The 25,271-nt window shown below is 38.2% G+C and overlaps 1 protein-coding gene across 4 annotated transcripts in view; it reads right to left on the bottom strand.

Moving 5' to 3' along the window:
* Positions 1 to 24,299, bottom strand: part of LOC102235338 (galactosylgalactosylxylosylprotein 3-beta-glucuronosyltransferase 1) — a 90,587-nt gene extending 66,288 nt beyond the window's left edge. For 2 of the 4 annotated variants that reach the window (XM_023350818.1, XM_005808907.2), the window contains exon 1: positions 23,772 to 24,299. The gene's annotated coding sequence lies outside the window, so the exon portion shown is untranslated. The remainder of the gene's footprint in view (positions 1 to 23,771) is intronic. The other 2 variants (XM_005808905.3, XM_005808906.3) reach the window with 2 other exon arrangements.
* Positions 24,300 to 25,271: the final 972 nt, after the last annotated feature.

Raw genomic sequence — 25,271 nt, 5'->3', positions numbered from 1 at the left:
AGAGAAATTACTAAACAAGACTGATTTTACATTTTACAAAAAAAAAATAAAAAATTAGAAAATAAATAAATAAATCAAAATGGTATGAATGCTTTTGCAAAGTCCTGTAGAAGCCACTTAAGACTATGTCTTTTCATGCAATTCCAAAATGTATACCACTGATGCATCATTTTCTGCTTTAAAGTAAGTCTGGCTCATACAAATGCTAGTTTATGAATTAATGTCATGCAGTATACAAATCCCAACACAAAAAGCCAAAGTGCTGGATCCCTTTCAGGCTCTGCTTGATGTACAGTACTCTGCCTTTTTTTTCATCCGCAGCACAAAAGGTTCTGAGAGCATTTCACTTGTATGTATAATGTGAAAGCCCTGTCTTTTATTATTTTGTTCCGTCTGCATCAAAACCGCACACATGTTGTATTTTGAGCCGGATTGATTATCACAAGGAACCGCCACTCAAAAATATCTATAAAGCCAGCAGTGGCCCTCAGATGAAAAAAAAAGAAGAAACTCAACACACAGGCTGCCTCTCCCCAGTCCCTGGATGAAATCTTTTGACAGCTCACACTTTTTGACAGCTCACTGTTTTTTTCAGACTCAACACAAAATCTCTTGATTACAGAATTGACTGGTCCTCTGCCACATAGGTAGACTACTCTGAATATGCATTCAGATGAAAAGTACCTTTTGAAAATAATAACCTTTAAGCAGGTATTGAAAATACTTTTCATGAATCCATATTTCTGTATAATACAATGGTTTTATTGATCTAATATAACTATCTAATCTATACCAAGTGTTTCACTTAGTGGTAAAATTCCTGACATTTCAGTAATATTAAAATTTTTTGAATGGGTTTGGATTTCTTTAAGTTTGGTACAAAGTTATTGGCATGTAGCGCTAATTTACAATATGGAATGTGTGACAATGATCTTTGCAGTTTTGTTGTATTTGCATTCATGGAAGACTACATTTCATAACTCAATATGAAAGAGAAATATTTACAGGAATAATGAAAACTTTACTGCAGAGGTTAACTGCTAAAATGGACCTTATCTGTCTGAACCTGGCCTATCGGGTTGCAGTAATTATCATAATTTAACAAATCTGGTGGCTGGAAATGATGGTAATTTACATATTGCATTCCCATTTATTCATAGATTATGCTACATGGACGACCAACAGACTGTAAAGAAATTTATTTTTTTTAGATTTTAAAGAGACAGCATTACACCATCCAATTGCCTTGTTCGTCTTTATGTTGCCCTGTGAACATGTCAACCAGTTTAAGGTTTACCACTTTGTAATTTACCTCCTCTGATTAATGTGCGTTCTTACCTTTAAGTTAAATCAGCTGAAGAAATATTTTCCGAGAAATTCACTGTTGATCTATCTGTAAATCTAGAAATACGAGAGGCTTGTTTTAGGGGAGCAGTGAATAGTCTTTGTTTTAACAAAAAGCAATTTCATTATTTGTAAATGAGCCATTGTTCCAGTACTATTACCATATACTGGCATCCTAATATTAAATTGGTTTTGGCAAATATGGAAAATCAAAACGGTCAACTTATTATTTTTTTTCTTCATTTTCTTGGCTTAGGTAGGAGAAATACAATCCTGCATACACACTGAATGAGCCTGTGTCTAACAACATAAAAACCAAGCCCTTATGTGTCTGCAGATTGCAGCAGCTGCAGAAATCCTCACACATCACAGAAGTCTCACAGGAACAGAGAAGCACAAACGAGCCTCTCATCCCGTCTCCTCCTTTCAGAAAGATGCTGAGCATCCAGGTTAATGTTGCTTCTATCTAACACCTTTAGGAAGTGCAATGCAGTATGTGATTAGGGTTAATGCAGTCTCATGCAACAAACACCAAGCATGGCAGGGCCTTCGTAACATAAAAAAAAAGCAAAATTAATTTTTCTCACCTTGTTATTGTGAACACTCTGCAGCAGAGATTTACTGCAGAAGCCACTTAATTTTCAAATTGAGATGCATAAGCCTTCTTTTGGATTTCATGCATGTAGAATTAGCTATAAATCTTTAGACAAATTGCCTTTTACTCTCTGATGGCTCTGTCTCCCAGATGAGACAGCAGAATGGAATCTGTCCATCATGACATTGCATTAACCTCCCACACACTGGAGGTTCAGCTGTAGATAAGCCTTCTATCACAGTGGATTCTCTCTTTCCTTGCTCCTTACATCACACTCTGCCCCCCAACTACTGATTGACTGCTTTCTCCATGCCTCTGTATTTCTAGTCCAATTAACATTAATGGAGTTTGGACGTCCAGTCCGTATCTCCTGCCAGTCCGCCACGACTTAGCCCCATTTCTTTCAAATCAGGCGATGTTGCAATTATGTTATAACCAAGTGGTGTCAGAGGCACCTGTGTCAAGGTGGTACCCTGTCAGAAAACACCTGTGTGTTCAGGCCGACCTCCAACCAAAGGCATGGCGCCACAGCTGACACTGTGGCTCAAATTAACCTTGGTGCCTTTGGTAATAACAGCAGAACACACTTTCATTGTGGGGGATGAATAGAGATGAGGATCAGTGCCTGGAAGGAATGATAAAAAAAAACCCCAAAACAAAACATAAGAGGCTCAGGTGGTCTTAAGGAGCAGGTTGTGTTTCTGAGAATAAAAACGTCAAGAATGGCTTCTCTTAACCTTGAGATGTAACCTGGGGCAAACGGATTTGAGGTAACATTTACTGCCACAATTCTGTTGAGGAAAAAAAAAACAGCTTTTGTATTTAAGTGAACATTTGTGCAGCACATGACATCCTAAGTCAGTCTACATTTTTTTTTCTACCCTTTTTTCTACCCCTCTTTCACATCAACATGGATTGTGGAGGATGCAGATCTTCTCCTGCCGTTTATGCACAGCATGTGTGGATTCAGTCACGGCTGGCGGTTTCAAAGGCTTATTAGTTTCTATTGTCTTGATTAGGGTGTAGGTGTACATTTCACAGCCTGCGTTTCGATTTTATCATCAGTTATTATTTTGATCAGTTTGATTTGGGTGTTTGCGACGCCTCTTATAAAATAACTGATTGTACAAACAAAAGAGGAAACAATAAAATAAGAATATGCCATTAAAATCTTAAGTCATCAATCAAAATAATCAAAAGATATGATTAATCTTTAAGGCCTTTGGCCTCAAGATGTTAACCATACAATGCGTTACAAAGTCTAGTCATGAGATACAATTACCCAGTCAAAGTCCAAGTTTATTTTAAAATCAGAATCTGTGGCAAGATTTGAAAACCATGGTTAACATATATTCTTATCTCATCTAAACTATCAATAACATTCAGTTAAAGTTTGTGGCTGTAGTAAGACAAAATGTGAACAAGTCAAAATGATATGAATAGAGTTGCAAATACTTCATAAAATGTTAACAAACTCTAATCCTTTAGGATACATCCAAACCCCCTTCCACACTTTTCTGGCAAAAAAGCCCAAAAGATTACTTTTATATCAATCTCTAAAGACATGTTAATGTTTGTGAGTTTACCCCCTGAGTGAAAGATGGATCCATGCATGTCTGTCATTACCAATTTTGTTGATTAGGTAGGTCGACCAGCAGGTTATTAGTCGAGTGTCTCCTCTGGCAACTATTTAATCACAATTATTATTAAATTATGGTTGTCACATGAAGCCTTGCTTACTTAATGAGGACAACTTTAATGAATTTTACTTGTAGTGACTGATTTAGGAAGAGGCACATAGGGCAACTTTGCATAAAATGTGAAATCAGAAAATAGGCTACATACCACATGCCATCTATAAAGGATAAAAATCTTTTTCCTGTGGCTGAAAGAGTCTGGGACCTTTTCTGCCATCTAATTTAAACTGAAAGAAAAAAAAATATCAGGATGTTTGATCTAAGTGAATATATTTTACGTTCTTTTTCCCCCCCCGTGTGGGTGTGTAAGGCTGGGCTTTTTGGAAATTGCATAAGACCAGAATAATTCTTATTGTCAATGAATGAGAAAATCCAATTTATTAATACTACTATTTCTTAAATGTGCCAGGAAGCCGTTTAAATATCTTTGTAAACCATTGTGCTTAGTTGGAGTTGTGCTTCACATTTGCTGCACTGACCATATGTTCAGTTTTTTTAGCATTCTAACATAAGCTTTATGTTACAGGAAAGCTTCCAGATTGACTCAACATAGAAGTGGAGGAAGCAGAATGAAGTGATAAATTGGTGGAGTGTAAGTGTCTTCACACTCACAAGGTGACTATGACAGTTTTGTATCTGCGAGAATGGATAGGGCATATTAACAGTGTTAAAAAGGGAAGAAAACCAAGCTTAAATTCACTTTCACATTCACAAAAAAAAAAATTGTCCGGAAATTTCTGGTTTGAAGTAAAGCATTCTTTTTATGAAAATGAGAGATTGCCTGTGGAAAGTAAATTTCAAGATCAGCATCTGGATTTGATTTGTGGAAATCGTGTTGTGGTAGTAATAACTATATGTTATTATTGAACAATACAATTGAACAATACTACTATATGTTTATATTGAACAATGCATATTGTACACTTGCAACAACAGTAGGGCTTTCAGACTTTAGGAGTTTCTGTTTTGCTGTTCAGCAAGTGTCATTCCTTCTGCATACAGACCATTACATCCACAAAATACAAGGAATTGCAATTCTGCCATGAGTCATTGTGTGTGAGGACAGAGACAGCATGCACAAAGCAGATGTAAGAAATCTGAATGGACCAGATGTAAGAGAATGATTGAATGACATATCAAATCATTCTGGACTGGTGATGCGGCATACCGGGCATTTTCCCTATCACCAGTCTGACCCTGCACCTTTTGAAAATATGTAGCTTGAGTGTTTGATTGCAGAAAATTAGAGGCCCCAAGGAATCAGCCACTGAATTGGCCAATTTTCAGATTGATTGGCAGGATCTCAAAAACCTGATTTTGAACCTATTTTCAATCAGGGAACACAGCACTAATCAACACCAGTTCACAGTAGTAATATAATTCTTCGGTGTGGAAACGTTCGCTAAGTGAAGAATGTTCAAAGTTAGAAATTGTCTCTGGTTTTGCATGCACTTAGTTCCATATGAAACATAAGATGACATAACTGTCATAGTGGAAGCTAGCCAGAAGTTGCACCCCTATTGTTAATTCTCTTTCCTCACTTTAATGTTTACAAAGCCGGAAAGCAAAATATGTCACATCACCAGGGGAAAATAGATAGAAAATAAAAATCAGGAATGATAGTCTGCCCGTCTTTTATAGAGAAACAAAAGCAAAAACAGAGAAGCACATATGTACTAAAATAATTAGCCAAGCAAATATTTAAGATTCAGCCCTGTGATTTTCGCATACAAACACACAAACTAGTCAAGCATGAAATATTTTCCCCCCACAAAGGCACACCAGGAGGCCAGTTGCAGAGTGGGATTCTTGCTGATTACAAACAATATGAGGCATCTCAAGGCTGCTATCCTGTTTCTCCCAGCAGGACAAATATTATGTTGCGCTTTCTCTCTTTATTCCACACTGCCTTTTGCACTCAGGTATTTAGCTTTCTCCCTGCATCTGAGCCACCACTTAAACAGGAGCCCGCGAGATCATCTGCATTCTGTCTTCACCCGAGTCGACCCCTGACAGCTACAAATTACACGGGGAGTAAGAGCACAGCATTCTGGGCCCTCCCTTCCCCCCAAACCTGCTATGTTAAGCTGATTGAAATTAGAGGAACAGCCACTTCGGAAGAAAGCACTCAAACCATAATAAGTGATTATTTTTCTGCCTCTTCGCTAAAGCAATTGACCAACTTCTAAAATACATCCTAACACACAGAAATACACCTCCACGCCTTGAGGAATCATCAGTCATCATGTGTTGCAGTGGACACAGAGATCGGAGCACTGCATGAGCATGAAACATGAGCCTCGGACCCAGAAATCCATATCCATTATCGTTGCATGCATGCTTTTCATTTGCACCAGGACCGTATTGATTTCCCTCCCATTTCTCAGCTTTAAACAAGGTGTAAAAGCATGTTTTCTCTTTTGCTGCGGTTAAATTCATCATAATTGAGATTGTATGTGGATAGACTGTCAGGCGGTGATAAACACCAACATGTACGTAAAACTCAGTGAACTCAGTAACTTTTGATAATTTTGATAATTTAGTTGCATTAAACATCGGTGACTTGTTTTATTTAAACTCAGTCATAAACATTTATTGTACTGGAACTAATATTCAGACCAGTGCATGAACTATTACAAATAGGTTTTATAACAAATGTTCTTTCCTGACTGTCCTCCTCTATTACTAATGTAAAGCTGAGCAAAATTATAAGTAACTGTGATAAATTGTTAATACCTAAAATTTTTACACTTTACCTTTAACTTTATAGTAAGGTTTTATATGTTTTAGGGGAAATGTGAAAATGTTTTTAATTTGCTTCACAAATGAACCAAAACATATATGAAAACATTAAGATTAATGGCCCACTCAGCCCACGTTTCTCTCCATCTTTCATACACACACACATCCCTACGCGCACACCCACGCACCCATACACCCACACACCCACACACCCACACACACTTTTTGCATTTAATTGAAATGTCAGCCTGACAGAAAGCATGTAGAATAGTTGTGCATGGAAAAGGGATGGATGGAAACCTCCATCCATTTGGGGACAGAAACCCTGGTTGCGTAACTCTTGCCTCGTTCAAAACCCTGTTATAATGCGGTAAAATACATGACACTTTTGCATGCAGTTTAAAGTATTCCCCTCCCAAAACCTTTTGTAACACATGGTTTAGACAGACATCTCTGTTCTCTTTGTCTGCTGTGTGTGCAAAAAAAACAAACAAAAAAAAACTGACACTGCAATGCCAGATATGCAAGAGCTGTAGCTCTCCTTCTCGAACAGTCTGTCACAGATGACTCACTCCCAAATGTCCCGACCGGACTTGAGTCGATCACAGTCAATTAAATGCTCCTCTTCTGAGAATCCAGCCCCTATTCTCATCATACCTCCCTCCGAGTTTGATAATCAGACAGCGGCAAACTCAAAATTCAGCTGGTTTTATCAGTTTTCATCAAGCTGTGACTACATTCAAGTCATTGCACTTTGTTGCAGTTTATTTACAGGTAAATTTAGTTAAGACATGTTGGCATGATGGGTATGATTCCCATATAGAAAGCCTTACTTAAGATGTATTTCTTTATCCATTGTGGACTGATTATAAGGCGTACAAATACAAAGGTTCTTAAAACAAGAATTTGGTGCACTCGATTAATTGTATTGTTGATTTTGTCTGTTCAGACAGAATTATGCAACTAGAAAAATATGCATACATGCCAAACAAATATTTAGTTAAATAATAATTAGCAGTTTATATGCAGACAAGAATATTTTATCGCTAATCTTTAAGCCTCTGGGGTTATTCTAGCTGGATAGTTGACTAGTTTTCATGGAATACTTGGAAGAATGGATTTAAGCTATTGTCTGCAGTGTTTAGGTCAGGGCTTTGGGAAGGCTTTGCCTCAATGCTGATAACCTTCTTTATAGTTTCAAAAATCCAATTTACGTGTATTGAAGACAATTTTTCTGAGGAAACACAAAGTTTTTTTCCAGGGAAAATAATCTGGTTGGGAAGGAACAATTCAGGAATACGAGCTAACTCATTCTAGAAATAAAATAAATCTAATTTATTCCAATTCAGTCAGACGCAGATTAAGTTACACGGAGTTCAGTCAGATCCAAATGATAACAATCAATCAAATGCAGAATTCCCATAATAACCACTTACAAATAGGATTTTTTTGGTTTTGTTTTTCTTGGGAGATGGAGTCGAGGGATTAGGTTTATGTTTTTGTTCATACGACTAATTTGCTGATTTAAATGGAAGAAAATAATGGGATGTAAAATAAAACAACAATGTTAAAAATGCCTGGGACACAAAATTTCCTCCTTTAAGCCCTGCACTGGATGTTTTTCAGTCACCCTGCACTGCAGCCCAGACGAGCTCAGCACTACACATGGCACCCTGCCCTGTTTATCCTCTTACAGTGATCCTCGTGAGGCGTAAAGGTTTTAATTAGTCAACCACAGCCTTTTTAGAATATCAGCCATTATCTGCCATTACCAAGTGAGCCAAACGGCTGCAGTAGCTCCACAATATAAGTCTGCAAGCAAGGCTGACGGTCATCCACATTCTAACTGTGACATGCTTTATCACTAACTGCAGTTCAAAATGCTCTTTCATGCCCATCTGTTTGTTCACAGTTGCCTGCTACACACCATCCTTATCTTGTTTGTCTTTGACGAGAAAATAGCTTTTCTTAGCAGTGATTGTTCAGCAGTAAGTACTCGGCTTGTCAGATCCCATCACAAGCGTTTGATTTGAGCCGCATCGACCCTGATTGCAGCGCTGGGCAAAGCGGCTCCATTCAGATAGAAAGAGGACACAGCACAGTTTTTTTTTCTTTTCCCTGCCAAAACTGCAGCCTTCGGATCTCTTTCACTGGCTCTATGAATATGAGCGTGTCAATACAGTCACTGCAGACAGCTGCATATGCCCCTGTGGCTTGGTTCCTGCCCGACTGAATCGATTCAGGCTCTGTTTATCTCATTAGCTTGTAGCATGTCATAAATCACACAATGACATTTTGTTTCAGGCCTGCAGCCTGCTGTGTAATAAGACTCAAATCCTCCCCTCAATGTGAACATTAGTCTGTCTACAGTTTTGCTCAGTGATGATGCAACACTGAGCTGATTGTAACTAAGCGCAGCCTCTTGGCATACATCCCACTGATGCTGTTTCACCCACTGACTTCGTGTCCTCAGAGACTGGAGATAGAGGACACCCTTCTGTGGTCTGCACATATTCATAGAGACGAAGAATTAACTCATCAACAAAGAATTTAAAAACGGCTCATAATCAGTCTAGGATAAATTATTGAGATGTTAAATTGTGTGATTTGGTTCAGCATTGTAAATTTAAGGAAAGCCACCAAAAAAAGTTGAATGAAACTAGTTTTATAAGTTTTCCTAGACTTTCAAACAGCAAGTCTAGTAGCATGTCAATGTAATGTGGTGTTTTCAGGGTGATGTACAGTGTTAGTTTTTTTTTTACCATAGTGTTTTACCCGTCAGCCGAGATGCCACCCTGGGCAGTTGCCCATGTCGCCCATATCAGAAATCGTCACTGAACCTTTGAGTTTAGGTGAGAAACAATTTCTTGGGAAGTTAGCAGTGCTGCTATAGACTTTTTAGTTTTTGTTAAATTGGAAATCTTTTTACATTTTATAATAATGTGCTCCAAAAAACCTTCATGTAGCAGCTTATAGACACAGCCGGTGGGCTCTAGGATTGTACTCAGGGAAAGAGAGCTTAATGCATGCCAAACTTTACAGACTGGATTTTTTTCTCTAGATTTTTGTGCCCTTACTCACAAAGAACAGACAAAGAAGGGGAAGCAATGTGCAGCCATGGACCCAATATTTTAAAAATATTGACACTTTTCTTCCTAGTTGTGCACTACTTTGTGCATATATTTACAGGTTTATTCTCAAAATATACGATTTCTAACGGGTAATTTCTTATATTATATTTCTTATAGTATATACTGTATATGAGCTACTTAATCAAATGCATGGGAAGCATTGCAAACCCCCCCGCTGTCTTCTCTGTACATATATTTAATGCTACTTAACAGTTTTATTAAGTTTGCACACTAGTGCTAAAGGCTGCTGGGAGAATCGCCTTAGGCTGCAACAGCTCAACCTTTCAAAACAACTGACTACAGATATACCAATTAACACAAACCTGACTCACCTCAAAGCAAATGTTACACTCAAAATTGCAGAGTGAAAAATAAAATACTTGATCTAATTTTGATGTTCATTTTGCAAAATGAAACTGAACAGTGAACTCAAGAAAACAACTGTAGAGGTAAATGTGTTTCAATGAATGGTTGGTGCCAACTCTAGATTTTTAACAAATGGACAGACTTTGAATAGGATCAAATCCTGCGTCTTAATTGCCACTAAATTGACCAGGATGTTTGGTTAGATGTTCAAAATCCTGACAGTGCAAAAAATATTACTCTTTATTTGAAATTAAGATATATTTTCACAACTGGCATTTCATGTTTGATCTAACTGTGAGCTATGTCCTCCAAAAATAAGTAGGGGTATATTCTTTTTACGTTGTGCAGTGTTGTTGCATATCTGGCCATCTTATCTCTTCTGTTTGAAAATCAAAGTCTGCTTTAATTAGTAAAATTACAGAATAAATAGCTTTTGGCTCCTCATAGGCATGAAGAATTGTGAACGAGTGTATTAATATGGAAGAAGGCTCAAACTATAACACTATTACGAGCTGCTTTTGTTTTGCTCGTTTTTAGACTGCATAATTTATGAAAATGAAAAATTAAATATGGGATGGGAAAATAAAAAAATTATGACAATAAAGGCAATGTGACCTATTTTGAGTCTAGCTTATTCAGAACACTCAGTTGGTAAAGGAACCCTCATGAAATCATTATGGACATGAACAGTCTCAGCTCTTTATTTTCTATCTACAAATTTAGAGTTTGTTCACTGTAATTAATTCCTGTATAGTCAAGAAGCTTACCAAATTAATGCTGGTGCAAAACAGGTCAGACTCACAGCTCCACTGCTCTTATTAAACTATTAATTAAAGTCCAAATGCAGAGAGGCGGTAAATGAGTGCGCTAGCTGCTCCAGCAGGTCACCTTGTCCTTTAAATATTTTGACTGTCAGCCAATCGTAAAAACAAGTTGGATTTTTGACAGAAACACACAGCAAATATCATTAAAGAGATCCGGAGAGTGGCAAAGCAATCTGAAGAAAATTTTTGTAGTAAATAAGTTTGACAAAAATTACCATACTGGTTTACCTTGGTAACAGCAGCGTTACCAAGAGTTTCTCTGTATTTTTCACGGGACATTTTGTGGCTCAGACATGCAACGCTGGGGGAGAGATAGAATTGGCACATTCTTTAAATGAAACACCAGTAGGAAGAACAAAAACAACGAGCTTCAGTAAAAGGGTTGTCATTATTTACTCCAAAGTTTGCGATCTAGCGCCACTTGACGTCTCTGAGCTTACCTCTTTGCACAGGAACTTCTTCTGCAGGCTTCTGCAACTCACACAGCAGCGTGTGTTTACATTTCTGAGCAGCCTCTCTTTCTAATTTCAGTGTTTGACAGGAGATGGATCATTTGGCGTCACACAATGACCTAATTTAACTGCATAATGCAATTCAAATAGGTTCTCCTCCCCCCTTTGCTTTGACACATTCCCTTCATTATTTGCACTAACTTGAATGTTGTTGTTTTGGTTTTGTTGGTTAGGATATGTAAATATCCTATGCATCAATATTTAATCTGTTTTTTTTTATTTTTCATTCTGCAAATAAGTGTGCGCTCCACGCATTCAGTCTTAAAAGTCACCAGTGCTATGTATGTGCATAAATCTTTTTTTTTTTATCTATATATGTAAATGGATGTTTAAGCATTAAACATAAATTAATTATAAAAAAACAAAAACCATACTTTTATTTCTATGTATTTTTGATGGATTTGAGAATCAAATCTCATCTAGAGAAAAAGTTAAGAACTGAGGCACTACTGCTGGTGTGATATGCAAAAGGCATAATATAATGCTCACTGCTGTGAATAATCACTTGGTTTATTAGATCTTCAAACCATGAACTAAAGTAAAAGCAATTGGACAGTGAATGGCCTCATAGTCAGTCATGCCTATAGGCGGTTTTGCCTGAAGTCTTTCCCAGAGCCTTTACACCCATTTTAATGAAATCACAAGCCACATTGCCCAGATTTTTTTTTTCAAATTTCCTGGCAGCCTTTTAACATTTTACAGGGTTTGTAGCAATAAACAGCAGCTCAGTCAAGAGGTATGCGATACACCCGATTATATGACCTCAGCTTTAAATGACAAGTCATGCGAGTTTTCCCGTTCAGTTCAGACATGATTCATGTCGGACAAACATCCTGTTTGTTATTAACTCTGGAGATTAAGATCAGCAGAAAATGAGATTGCTTTTGTTGATGAATTCACAAGCCTGGCAGCACCATTAGCACTAACAATGGATCCGCAAGATACATCAAAGCTCTGCTTAATGATGAGCAAGTTGTTCGCAGGAGATAGCGCGGTATGTCAGCCTTCGTGCCATACATCGTGAAAACAAAAGCAAAGAATCAGAGGCAACACTGGTGAAATATCAAGTTGATAAATGTAATTTGTGCAATCAGAAATGGGTTTCTTCCCAGAGAGGGCAAAGAGTGTTTTCCAAAGTTTGATTAAGTAAGATTACTTGTTTGTTTGCTAATTTTTGTTGTGTTACAATGTTTAAGTATCTTCTGTGGAATAGACTTATGACATTCAGTCTGATTATGCAGAAATAATGGGGTAATGCTGAAAACCCGATACATCCACAGCATCAGTCAGTGGAGGCTCATTTAATTTGCAGGAATGACTGAAATAAATGCAGTCAACTTTACAATTAGAACATATTAGTGTGTCAAATCAATTCTACTGTAAAAGACTTACTTCCTTTAACTACACATTGCTTTAACTACAATTGACCTGTTCTTGTTCTACACTTCACACACAATGGTAGTTTACCCACATAGTTCAAGGAGAGATGCATGTAGTTGTTCACGCTTTCAAAAACTTTGATCTTCACCTCATTGTAAGGTGAGGCATTCTCTACATGATCCGTTTAACTGAGAAAGACATCAGCACTCTAAGAAATCTAAAGCGCACTGGACCATAACCTGGATCGCAACTCCTCAAAATGTATGGTTTCTCCTTACACTTTTATTAATATTTTTTTTTACTTGGATACAACCAAAAATAAATAAATAGTGGCCATCTTAAGCGTATGTGACTAAATTTTAAATAAAACAAACAATAACCTTTTTTTTAACCAGATAAGAACCTTGTTGAGATCTACAATCTCTTTGCCAAGAGGAACCTGGCAAGATAGCTGCACCATCTCAAATAGTGTTGATATAATTTTCATAACTGTAATAATCAGTATGTCATTATTTTAGCAGCTGTAATGTTTTTAAAAAAGCAACACTATTTTGTTTTAAATTTTAACAGAAAAAGGTACTTAGAATTTTACTCACATGAATGGTGACTAATTATGACTTACTTGCATGTGATTCTCAATTTCTTTATCAAATTTAATTCAATCTGTCAACATAGTTACAATGGGTAGAACCTCTGCCATGACTGGGTGAGACCCATAAATTTGTATATTTGTTCATTGAACAACTCTAGTTAATGTTGCTCTGGCAAGTGGAATAATCTCCCAACCTCTTTATAGAGCAGTTCTTTCCTCTGCAGAGGTGCACCAACACTTGTTCTCATTAAAGCTGCGGATTTAGGACAAAATCCTCAAGGATTTTCTCAAAAGAGTAATTTAGGGAGCTTGTTTGTGCCTCAGACCCCGTACTCTTTTTCCTTGATCAGCACAGTGTTTCCCTATCTGCCTGTAATTGCAGTTGCTACATGTGCATCAAGGTGAATGTTCACCAAACTCATAAAAGTGTTTAAGCTTTGGAAGATTCATTATCGCTTTCAATTATATTTGGCTCCTATTGTAGCCAGAGCTACACTAAGAAATCACCTGAGTTGGAATATATTCAATTTGAGTGACTGGTGAGGGAATATTCTGAAACTCTGACTCTATCTGGATAATGTTCTTGCCTGTCGTCTCTGCCTCAGTGTTGGCTGATACAGCAAAAATTACTCAAAAAATATCTCGGATAACGCATTGAGTTTCACTACCACTACTATTATAACAGCTGTGGTATGCGCCGCCCCTATGCTCTACTTCCACATAGGGGCGGAGCCAGTGTCATGTCAATTGCTATTCTGCAGTCAAAACTAACACGCCTGCGGTATTCACCACCACTGTCTGGTCACATTATCTTCACATGGTTAAGGGTGTCAGTAGGTGAATACCTCTGTCATCATGTGAAATTATCATCTCCTTCTGACACCTTCTGTTGTGCAGGACATATTAAACTAAATCTATGGCCTCACAGTCAGATAAATGCAACACCTCCTCCTGCTGGGTTTAACACAATGCCAAAGACACAAATTGTGCCAGTTCTGTTACCGTGATTATAGTTTAAATTCATTTTTCTTTGAAGGACGGACAGGAACTCTTTCATTTTACTTGTGTATGTTATATGATTGTGTAACGGGTGGCATCAATGAATTTCCAGAAGTCATTCAGTCAGGTTTCAATGAGATTTTTTTATTCTGGGGGAGAAGAGTAAAAACAAATCAACCTCCTCTCCAACTTCCTCTCCCTGCACTCCAGCCCCACAGCAGCGCGGAACAACGCTGAGTACTAACATTTCTTTTTCTCAGATTCAACAAAAGTCAACAAAAAAAAAAAAAGAAATCATCTCACAAAAATCATAAACTAAAAACAAGAGGAGAAAAAGGCCACCTGGTGGCCACAACAATGCAATACAGTGGGACAGAGTTAAATAAACATATAACTTAAAAAGTATAACTTAAAATAAAAACACATACCTGGGGGAGAAGAGTAAAAACAAATCAACCTCCTCTCCAACTCCCTCTCCCTGCACTCCAGCCCTAAATGTGAAAATAAAAACGATATTCAACCGAGCTGTGCTAGACTAGCACCAGTTGTTCGCGCCAAAATAAAAAAAAGGAAATTATAATAAAACTGTTTATAAAAACCCACAATGACTGTCAAAACTGAAAAACAACACACTAACCAACAATAATAAACAACATATGGTAGAGACCTCAACATGAACAACATCCATACAGAAAAACAAACATATATCGCAACAGCAAACTTTCTTCTGACTTGCCCACAGCAGCGCGGAAGCTGTGGGGGAAAAGGGGGAAAAGGAGGAGCTATGAGGCCTGGAATGAACTACGGAAACCCAGGAGATACAAACGAGTGCAGAAGGGCGATCCCCGCAGGCAAAAACAACAAATAAAAATAACTGAATAAGATAAAATTCACAAATTCTCAATATAAAATGAATTAGATATATTAATTAAAAAAGCACATTTGTAACTCTCTTACAATTGTAACAGGACAAAATATGTGAAAATTGTCCAGACAGATATCAGAGGAGGGGTCTGTTTACCACTCTTTTCTTTGTCTGTATGAGGCCCGTTTTGGGGGGTAAAGCTTGGAGTTTAGATAAGAGTTTTACATTTGTTGTTTTTGTGCCTGTAGACTGCGTGAATCTGTGTCATGTACATGTGATTACACATACCAAATGCCCCCAGTAGCATCTTCAAGCTTTTTCCTAATCTTCAGCAAGGCCTGATAAATGCGAGCAAAACAAGCGATTCCACACTGCCAGCTTGTCTGTAAGACGCCTCTTTTACAACACAGTAGCACTACCCCAAGGGATCATTGGTTAACCTCAAACACACATAGGGAGATTATACTAAAACATTTCATTAAGAAAAAGGGAAACCATTATAAATCATCCAGCAATAGTAGCTGAATATTTCTCATGAGCCTTAGTGTTATAGATGTAAAACTAAATATTGTATTGTTTCATGCATCTACCTGTTTAGGAGGTGATGAGCAGGATGAGTCATTTCAACAATACTATGTAGGCAATCTGAACCCTCTCCAGTTTGCCTACAGGGTAAAACGAGGCATGGAGGATGCAAGCTCAGCTATTTTAAACATAGTGATAACAAACATGGACTCTGCAGTACCAAATACCCAGATTTTATTTATGGACTTCTCCTCTGCTTTTGATACTGTAAACATTAGCACTCTGTTGCATTGCCTCCAGAGCCTACAGATCCATTGAAGTTTGATCTTATTGATAAAAGCGTACTTTTTAAAGTACGCTTTTTCAAATGGTTTTTCAAATGCACCGCTCACACATTCTCCCTGGCTCTCTGCTATGCTACAGCTGGTTCACCACAACATAACCTGCCACGATTGCTCAGACTAGTCTCATCTGTCTCACTGTCACAACATGTTGACTTTTTGAATAAATGTGAAAAAACATATATTTGTAATAGTTACATATTGTGGCTGTAAGTCAAGTAAAATGGCTTTGATTACAGGCTTCCAACAAGGTTATGTTTTATCCCCCATCCTGTTCTTTGTCTGTATTAATAGCATTACTTTTAACAGGGAGCCTTTTTAAATATACTGATGTACCTTGGCGGCACACATGGACAGCAGGGGTCTCTCACCCAGGATCAACTGGCTGTCCATGACCTGGTCACTTAACTCCAGCACAAAGACAAATAAGTTGTGCTGTGTCAGACCAGTGCTTTTTAAGCCTCTGATTATTCAGGGAAAGTAGGTTTTCCAGGTAGAGTCCTTTCAGTATCTAGGAAGACAGACGGACAACTATCTGTCCTTCCAAACATACTCTGATATAATTTATGATAAAACCCTCCAGCACTCCAACATTTAAGGAAGCTGCAACATTTTGACGTTGGCAAAAAAAATATTTTAATCATGATTTACCACTCAGTTATAGATTCCAAATAATTGACTCATCACAAACTTCTCTGTCCTATCCTGTGATCAGGAAAGCCATTCTGATCACCGAGGAACCGTCACATCCCATCCTTCACTCCTCCCATCAGACGGGAGTTACAAGCTTCCACTGGCCAGGGAAGCAAAATACAAAAAAGAAAATCATTCATCCAAACCACAATTATAGCCAAAAATAGCAGAGGCATTTATTTACACGTTTATAATTTTTATCTTCTATATTTGTCTCTGTTTGATGTTTTACACTTGTTTAGAGAGCCCCGTCGAAGAAAACGTCAAATAAGGTCAAATAAGGTCAAATAAGGTTTTCTGTCCTCTATCCATCCATTTTCTAACACCCCTGTTCCTAGTGGGGTCAGCAGGGGTGCTGGTGCCTGTCTCCAGCTAACATTCCGGGCGAGAGGCGGGGTGGTTTTCTGTTCTATTTTATTCTAAAAATTAAACATTTTAATGTGACTTTTCTGTCAGTGGCAATAGCTTCTAAGTTCCTGAGAACACAATATAGGCTTTTATTTGACAGTGATGAAACATAATTGAGGTGGACACCTACTGACTCAGCTTACCGATAGCTATGGAGGATGTCACCATCTATAAAGATAACGACCAAACCCAGGGGTCTACATTCTTAGCATTAGGAGCAGCTTGACACCGTTCTCTGCCATCTTTACAGTTCGACTGGGAGTCTGCATGGTCATTTCCAGTATCTGTCATAATCTTTGGTTTAGTTGTCACTTCTCTTTTGAGTTTTGTGTTTTATGTCTAATGTTTTATTACTGTGCATTGTGTTTTTTTTCTGTTAGTTATATATTTTTTATTTTAAGCTTGTTCTAAACTGGTGGTTCTCTTACTGCTGTTTTCCATCAGTCTAATTACTCTTCTTACTGGGTGGCTAAGGGATGGATCATGCAAAATGAAGTTCATAGATTTTTTTTTTTTAAACATGCATACTTGTTATGAAATTATATCAGCTCTGCCACTACAGGATCGCTACATGGAGCTCCATCCTGCACATATGCACATGCGGGCACATAAGGCATGGACAGATTTTCTCATAAAAGCATTTTTAAGAACTAAAGTCCAAATCAACATTTGGATGCTTTCTTTAGGTCTTGGTGCAAATTATATTTTTATGTAAACTTGTTTAATTCTGCAGTATTATGCCTAAAACTGTATTAGTACTGCCCTCTTTGGGTTGAACGGTGGCTACTGCAGTTTAATTTTCCTATTGGTTAGAACAGTACAGCTTGGTTCACAGCCCCACTTTCAGGTAAAAAACTGTCTCACTCAGACACATACACATGGCAAGTCAGAAGTTGAAATTATGGCCGTCGATCAACAGCATTTTTCATGTTTGTACAAATATGATTCAGTTGCGATGTGAACAAGGAGTGGAACGAGTCTCTTCTCTGCTATGACTGCAAGTGGGATATACTGCAGGATGACTGTGAAACTGACCACAGTGCTTAAGAAGCAGGAGGGACTCGTGGCAGCATTCGCTTCTCCCGCAGGACTGCTGCTACAGGGCGATTGGTGCTATGTGTTGTTGCCAAAATCTCCAATAACATGGAATAAGGTTCCCAGATTTGTCACTAGTTGCTTTTTGAAATAAAAATATTGCTATGTACAGTGACAAATGGCTAAGTCCACAGCTGCATGCAGACAGACTGAGTAGATATTTTCTGTCAGATGCCCTCCTTGATTCAACCCCTCCTGATTATCTCTGGGAAAGGACGGGGATTCAAACTAGGAACCTCTGTGATCACCTGCTATACCCCCCGAGCCACTGCCGCAGAGTGAGAAGTGTGTTGAAGCAACACAGTGCAGGCTAGCTAACATACAAATAGGCCAGTTATTTCTTAGTAATATCACTATGTTACACTTCCGGTGTTACTCTAGGTAGAATAATATCAAGAAACAACATTAATGATATTCTGCACCATAAACAAGTTAAATTAAAGACTAGTATTTAATGCAAATTAAACTAGTATTTTCACCATGTTTTGCTATAGTGTTTTTCAATTTTGTACAGTGGAGATTTAATGTTCCAATATGATCTGCGAAGTTGAATGTGCTGGCAGCATACACAGGTCTTTATGGGCCCCATTGTTGTTGTTATTGCTGTTGTTTTGTTATTCATTTAAACACTGCACATAAAAAAACATAATTACAAATTCTAAGTGATGTTCTTTTTTGTGAAGAACATCACAAAAAAAAGTGGCTTTCAAGTGTATATATCTAAAAGTTAGTGCTTTTGCTAAAGGACATCCTTTGTGCAACTTTAATGCTTTCTGCTATTATCCCTCTTAGATAGCATACCTTTCTCATACTATAATCCTCACCTTTCAAACTCAATTTCCCATTTACGCGAGCAGCGGTGGCCTGCAGAGCAATCAAATCTGACAATCTTCCAGAAATTGCTGAAACAAGGCAAGGCGAATTCAACAGATCCAGCAGTTTGTAGGGAGTTGAGCATCTAATTACCTGGTGCTGCTGGCCACTCCAAGCAGCACCAAGCGGCTGTGATGAACCTCAGGCAAACAACTGTTGTCCCTGGAGAGAAAGGAAACTGCTGCAGAGACGGCTGAGAGTCTCTGCCAGCCAGAGTGTGTGGAGCGCAGTTTATTCTAATTCCTCTGCAGGACATTAATGAGCCACAATAGTGGCTGTTTTAATGGGCAGCCAGACAGATTTTTAAGAGCCTGATGGTTTGTAATCCAGTGAGGTACTATTGCACTGCTGCAAGGCTGAAAACATTTGTTCTTAGTAGACATTTGCTTTACTCTTGTGTTTAGACCAGGTAGTACAAAGAGCATGTGCCCAGTGTGTTTATAGCAGTCCTCTGGCAAAATTATGCCCAAACAAAGCCATTAAATTGATATTAATTAAACACATCCTAACAAGGCCTATGGCACCATAAACCAGAGGGACTTAATAAATTCACCAATGAAAAGCAAACAATCTTTACCTATATTTAGAATTTGTCTGCTTCTTGTGTTTAGTTTTGCTTCACGTGACAGCAATCAAATAAGTCTCAATTCTTACAATTCAGAAATGTGAAAAGTATTTTTTCAGTCTAGTGAGTGAAGACATTTATAGCATAAAGTATTCATCTTCACTGACATCTTGGTTCACTGTAAAAATCCTTCCTTTATTTTCTCACAGCTTATCGTGCAAACTCCTGGAGTTCAAAACTCTAAAACACAAAAACTTTATAGATTTATAGATATTTATGCTTAAATAGGCGGCCTGCGTGGAAATAGATGCTAACATTAAAATGTCAATTCTATGTGCTTGCCTGTTTTCTCCACTTCCATACATCTATATATACAGTATATATATGTATATACAGTATATATACAGTATATACACATATATATATATATATATATATATATATATATATATATATATATATATATATATGTCTCACCTACTAACAAGAGCTATGATGTCAACACATTAAGTGTTGTCACTGCACCTGTCAGGGGTTACTATGCCTTAATATTGTATTTTGTAACTACTTATTCATCCTATGTTTTCATCCTGAATGAAAACAATTTTTCAGGTAATTCTCTCAATTTAGTGAATCATTTTAAGAATACCTATATGCAGACGTTCAGTAGGCGGCCTGTTTCAAACGCAAACACGAAAATATTTTAACTAAATGGACAAAAGCCGCACCTAACTAGATACTGTACTGAACACTCTAACACTAGTCGTATAATGCTTTCTGTCTACTGTGGCTGATAAAAGCCCACCTATTCTTCTTGTCTCTTACATTTGCCCTGCTGGTACAGAAGATGGACGACTCCACAGCTAAATCTGCAGAGATGCTCAGATGCTTTCAAAGAGAAACCTCCACCACACATACACAAAAAGACTTCAAACGGAGATGAATTCAGCCTGGTGAAGTATATTTTCAGAACCTGCATCTGTGAGTTGTCCGTGTAGGTAGACATGGTTCACCTGCGCCCACATGCTTCTGAAACAACTGCACTGTTGCCGATAGCTAGCAAAACATTTGTTTAGTCTCACCCCTGTGTCCTGTCAGATCTCATACATATCATTACACCAAGAAATGATGTGTGAAATGATGACTGCATGGAACATGCTGAAGGAAAATCCTCCACCTGCATTCACAATCAAGTTCACCTATACAAAGAAATAATGACAGCTACTATTATCCACTCAATATTTCTTTCTCAGCATAGTGTGGGTTATATATATGCTTTAAAGTCTTTGTATCAAGCTGTTTCAATCCATTTAATCCAAAAAAGGTGCTATAAATGTGAAACTGCCTCACATTTTTGTCCCTGCTATTAGCTTCAAAGCTTTTGTTATGTAAAGTCGTATCTTTATTCTCAAAAATTGTCAATTAGCTTATTTCTGCATTGTATCATAGTTATGATCAAATTGGATTGTAAGTAATTAAAAATCTTATAGTCTAAATGACTGAATTGTTTCTCCCCTTGTCTCGGATTCTCTCCAGTCGATTTTTTGGCCAATCGGAAAACAGAAGGAGAAGTTGTGAAAGGTGACGTTGATTTTGTACGCTGCTTTACATTTGTAATCTGTCTGTAGTTTTAGCAATGGCAGTGGAGGAAGTGAACAAAGCTGTTGTGTCCATGTTGGCCACACTTCCAAATATTGAATTAACATTTTCAGCTGTTTCATTCACATCTGTATTTCTTTCCAACAAAGGAGGATGGTTGTTTACAATGCAGGCAATTTCCGGAAAGCTTCTTAGCGTCAAACTGGCGCTTTGCATACATCACAACCAATGTTAGTGATTATTTAAAACTTCTACACAGTCCACACCTCCATGGAGCAATCGTTTCTCTATAGCTAAGCCCAGACTCTCTCTATGACACAAAGTGTAGAGAGAGATGCCTGGTTTTAACCAGGCTAGATTTGAACTACATTATTAATTAATACATTATTACAAATAGTAAATCCACAACTAAAGTTATCTTAAATTTTATTACATTAAACAAATATAATTACAAACTCGTATATGTGCAGCTATGTATAGTTTGTAATTCTGACCTGTCAGCACTCGGCTCGCTCCGCCAGAATAAGGGGTGCAACCTTGAACTGAGAGTGAAAAGACAAGCTCCCCATCTCCATAAATGAGATCTATCCTCCTTGCTGACCTAGCTGGACGAAGCAGAAACAGAATATGTACCCGGGGTCAAAAAGTGCAGTGCAGAGCCATGCCAGAGAAACAGCTGGGAACATGAACAGCATTGCAGTGTTGCTGCACTTTGCTGTACAGGCTAAAAAAGCTAAGGCCAGGTGTTGTTTTGTTGTGTTAGCTCAGTGTTAGTGGCTGAATATAAACCATTATGTCTTGTGCTGCGTTTCTTAGTGTAGATTAATTGGGACATGGCAGCAAACAAAAATAAATTTGATTCATTCCTCAAGATTATATCACAGATATACACTCATCTCTACTTGAATTTCATTGACTGAACATGAAGGAGATAACATATTTATTAATGATTTAGAAAATAAAGCTGAATTTAAATGATGAATTATTCAAAAATAGTTTATATCTTTGAACTGGCTTAATGACTGCAGGTTACTCTGAAGGTTTGGTGACAAATCTCGACTAATGACCCATCTACCAACTTTCATTCTTGACAGTTGGTATGAGGATTCTTTGAGCTATCCCTGTGTTTCGTTTCTGTAAAACAAGGTGCTGATAACAACCATAACATATCAACTCTGGTATCATTGTTCAAAAGAATTCTTCTTATAGAGAAAGAAAAATAATCCCTTCAAAGCACTTTAAAATAGGACATACTAGTTCACTTTCTAATTTAGCTGTAATATAAAACCTGTAGTGTCTGAATTGTAGCTTTTAGGTCTCTATTCATGGTTTAAATAAGGAATAAATTGTCTGGAACATTCACTCCTGGGAAATCTTGAGTGTTTTTAAATTGTTTCCACTGGGAAAAAAAATCTTCCTCACTGGAATAATGAATTTTAAATATTTTTCAAACATTCTTTCTATACTTCCCACATGAATTGGGTTAAGATCATTGCTGATGATTTTCCATCCCGGCATTGTACTTACATTTACCTGTCTGCTCCAGGTCAACAAATTGCAGAAGCTGCTTTAATAAGGCTGGTCTCACTTGCTGATTATCAATCAAACAAGAGCACTTGATAAAAAATACACCTACCTGCAAATTTCACTCTTAAATACAAGAGCTTCAGCATTTTTATGACAGTGTAGACTCCATTGTGTGGTATTTTGTTTTTGAGCATATGAGGACTTAACCTGGGAAAGACCAAATCATTTTGCCCAGATATTTATTATTTCTGAGCTTGAAATAACGTCTACATATAACATTATTGTAGACATTATTGCCAGTGAATGCAAAATCATTTACACAAACTCCAAATTTAAACAGTGCTACCGCTTTCATTTTCACCCCCTCACTAGAATACATCTCTGGTAATCTGCAGGTTTTTCATTATGTACCAAAAGTTCACAGGAGGTTGAAAAGAAATGTTTGTGGACCTCTGTCGATAAAGACAACAACTATGTCTTTCATCTCGTCTTTAGTTTTCAGCTGCTGAATTAAATCTTCCCCTTTCATTACCCCAGTGCCTGGGTTTCCAATATTATCAGAATGTTGAAAATATCAACTCTGCAACCCACTTTACTATATGCCTCATAATTTATTCATTTCATAACACCTTCCTTCCCTTTTTGGAACACACATCATGGGATTTTCAGTTCATCCATTATGAAATACAGAGTATTCGTGTTTCATTTATCCGTTGAACCCAGCTGAACTAAATCCTCTGCTGGTCAGTTTGCAGAAGATCGCTCTCTTCTTTCCCTTCTGCCATCTCATCACAAGAATAATCACCAATTCTTTATTCATCAGTCTGGTGCTCAACTCAGCTCACAGAGCCTCTCTGCAACATGCAACACTGCAGCCTGTGTGGATTCTCCCTCACTTCCAATGAGCAAGACAGAGAACAACCCGGGGAGGAGGATGGCAATCTACCGAACGCTGCTCCAAACCTGATGAGCATGAAAATTGGTTCATTTTTGTCAAGCCCTTGTTCATGCTTTCAAGTGCCTCACAGATTTTTATCTGACGGTGGCAGCCGGGGCAGAGCATAACAAGAGACGATTGTGTGATATCATGATTTTTACCTCATTCAGAGACTTCAGCGTGAGGCTCGTATTCCAAGCTTCCGAGTCGACTCCGAGTCATCCTAGAAATCCAGTTTTTGTCCCTGCTTTACGCCGTCTATCCCCCTGTTTCTCTTTCTTGCCCCTTGTCAAAAGAGAGACAGCCTTCAAAGCATCTCTTTCTTTTACTCTGCTGTGTTAGTATTCATTGAATGAATAAAAAAAGAGAGAGAAAATTAAAACAAAGAGATGTCAAGGTCCACGGATTTATTTTCCTCCCTCTTTTCTCTTCTCTTCTTGCGCTTAAACACACCAGATCGGGCTCATGAGCAGAAACGATGTATGTGTTTCGCCTTCTCCTCTTCTTTCTCCTGCTCTCCCTCCCACCCTTTTCCTTGCTGATTCTCTTTGAATCTCTTTCTGCTTCACTCTGTCCAGGGCTCACACAGGAGCAGACTGCCTTCTCATGATGGCTGAGACGCGTGCAGAGACATCTGTGAATTTGCTTATGGTGGGGGACTAAAGCAGCCGCTTAGCTGAGACTGAGACCACCCTCCCCTCCTCCCCTCGCAGAGATGGGCTTTCTAACGGCATGTACCACTGAAGCTCGGACAGGGTGGGCTGCAGCACTCACAAATGGAGGGGGGGGGGGATTGAGAATGCATGAACAGGGAAAGTTCTTCAAAGAGAATGAGAGGAAAACAGAATAATATCAAGTCAAAGATTGAGAGACAAACGTAAAGGAGTCTGCTTTCTCATTTTCTGGTTAATATTTAGACTTGGTTATGGGGACAGCCTACTGTTTTTCTCCTATCAGTTTAGTGATGCGCAAACGACTTGAGTGAAATGACACTTCATTCTAACAGCTTGGACCACTGCAAAATCACCATTTAAGACATGAGAACATATGCTGGTTTTGGCAGAGGAGACGTAATTCTGGAAGAACTACAACTGTGTCACAGATAGATAAGACATTCACTTACGCCTGACTGACTGCACAATGCGTCACATGCCGAAACCTTTTCTGGAAAATGGCTTGAATTAACTCAATTCTGGGTGCAGAGAAAACCATCTCTTGTTTAAAAACTGAAGAGGAAGCCGCTGCGTGCCTCTCCAGATGCTGTTTCTGCCATGAGTGATTGGCAGCCTCCCCCCTGATGCCAGTTCTGTCCCTACATTTCCATCCTCTCAAGCAGCGCACCGTCTAATTTCAGGCGTCACTGAATAAAGAGTCTGTCTGTTGCCGAGGTGAGACAGCGTCTGGTGTGAACCTCAGGAAAAGCCATCCCACCTCCTATGAGACCAGAGAGCATAGCTGGCTTTCCTGAGAGTTGGAACCAGAGGAGGTGTCACAACTCCATGGGAGCACTGCACTGGATGTCACTCCTGGAAAAACACGACCAACAGGAATAATAATACCAAAAAAAAAAAAAAAATGAGACAAGTCATAATTCTCCTCCAACTTATCACATGCTTGCCAATAAAGAAACTCAAACAGAAGACATCCCTACACATTTGTTT

Source organism: Xiphophorus maculatus, chromosome 18 (assembly GCF_002775205.1).
Source record: "Xiphophorus maculatus strain JP 163 A chromosome 18, X_maculatus-5.0-male, whole genome shotgun sequence".
Classification (NCBI taxonomy): domain Eukaryota; kingdom Metazoa; phylum Chordata; class Actinopteri; order Cyprinodontiformes; family Poeciliidae; genus Xiphophorus; species Xiphophorus maculatus.
Note: the sequence above shows the minus strand (reverse complement) of the source record. Positions and strands in the feature narration are given on the sequence as shown.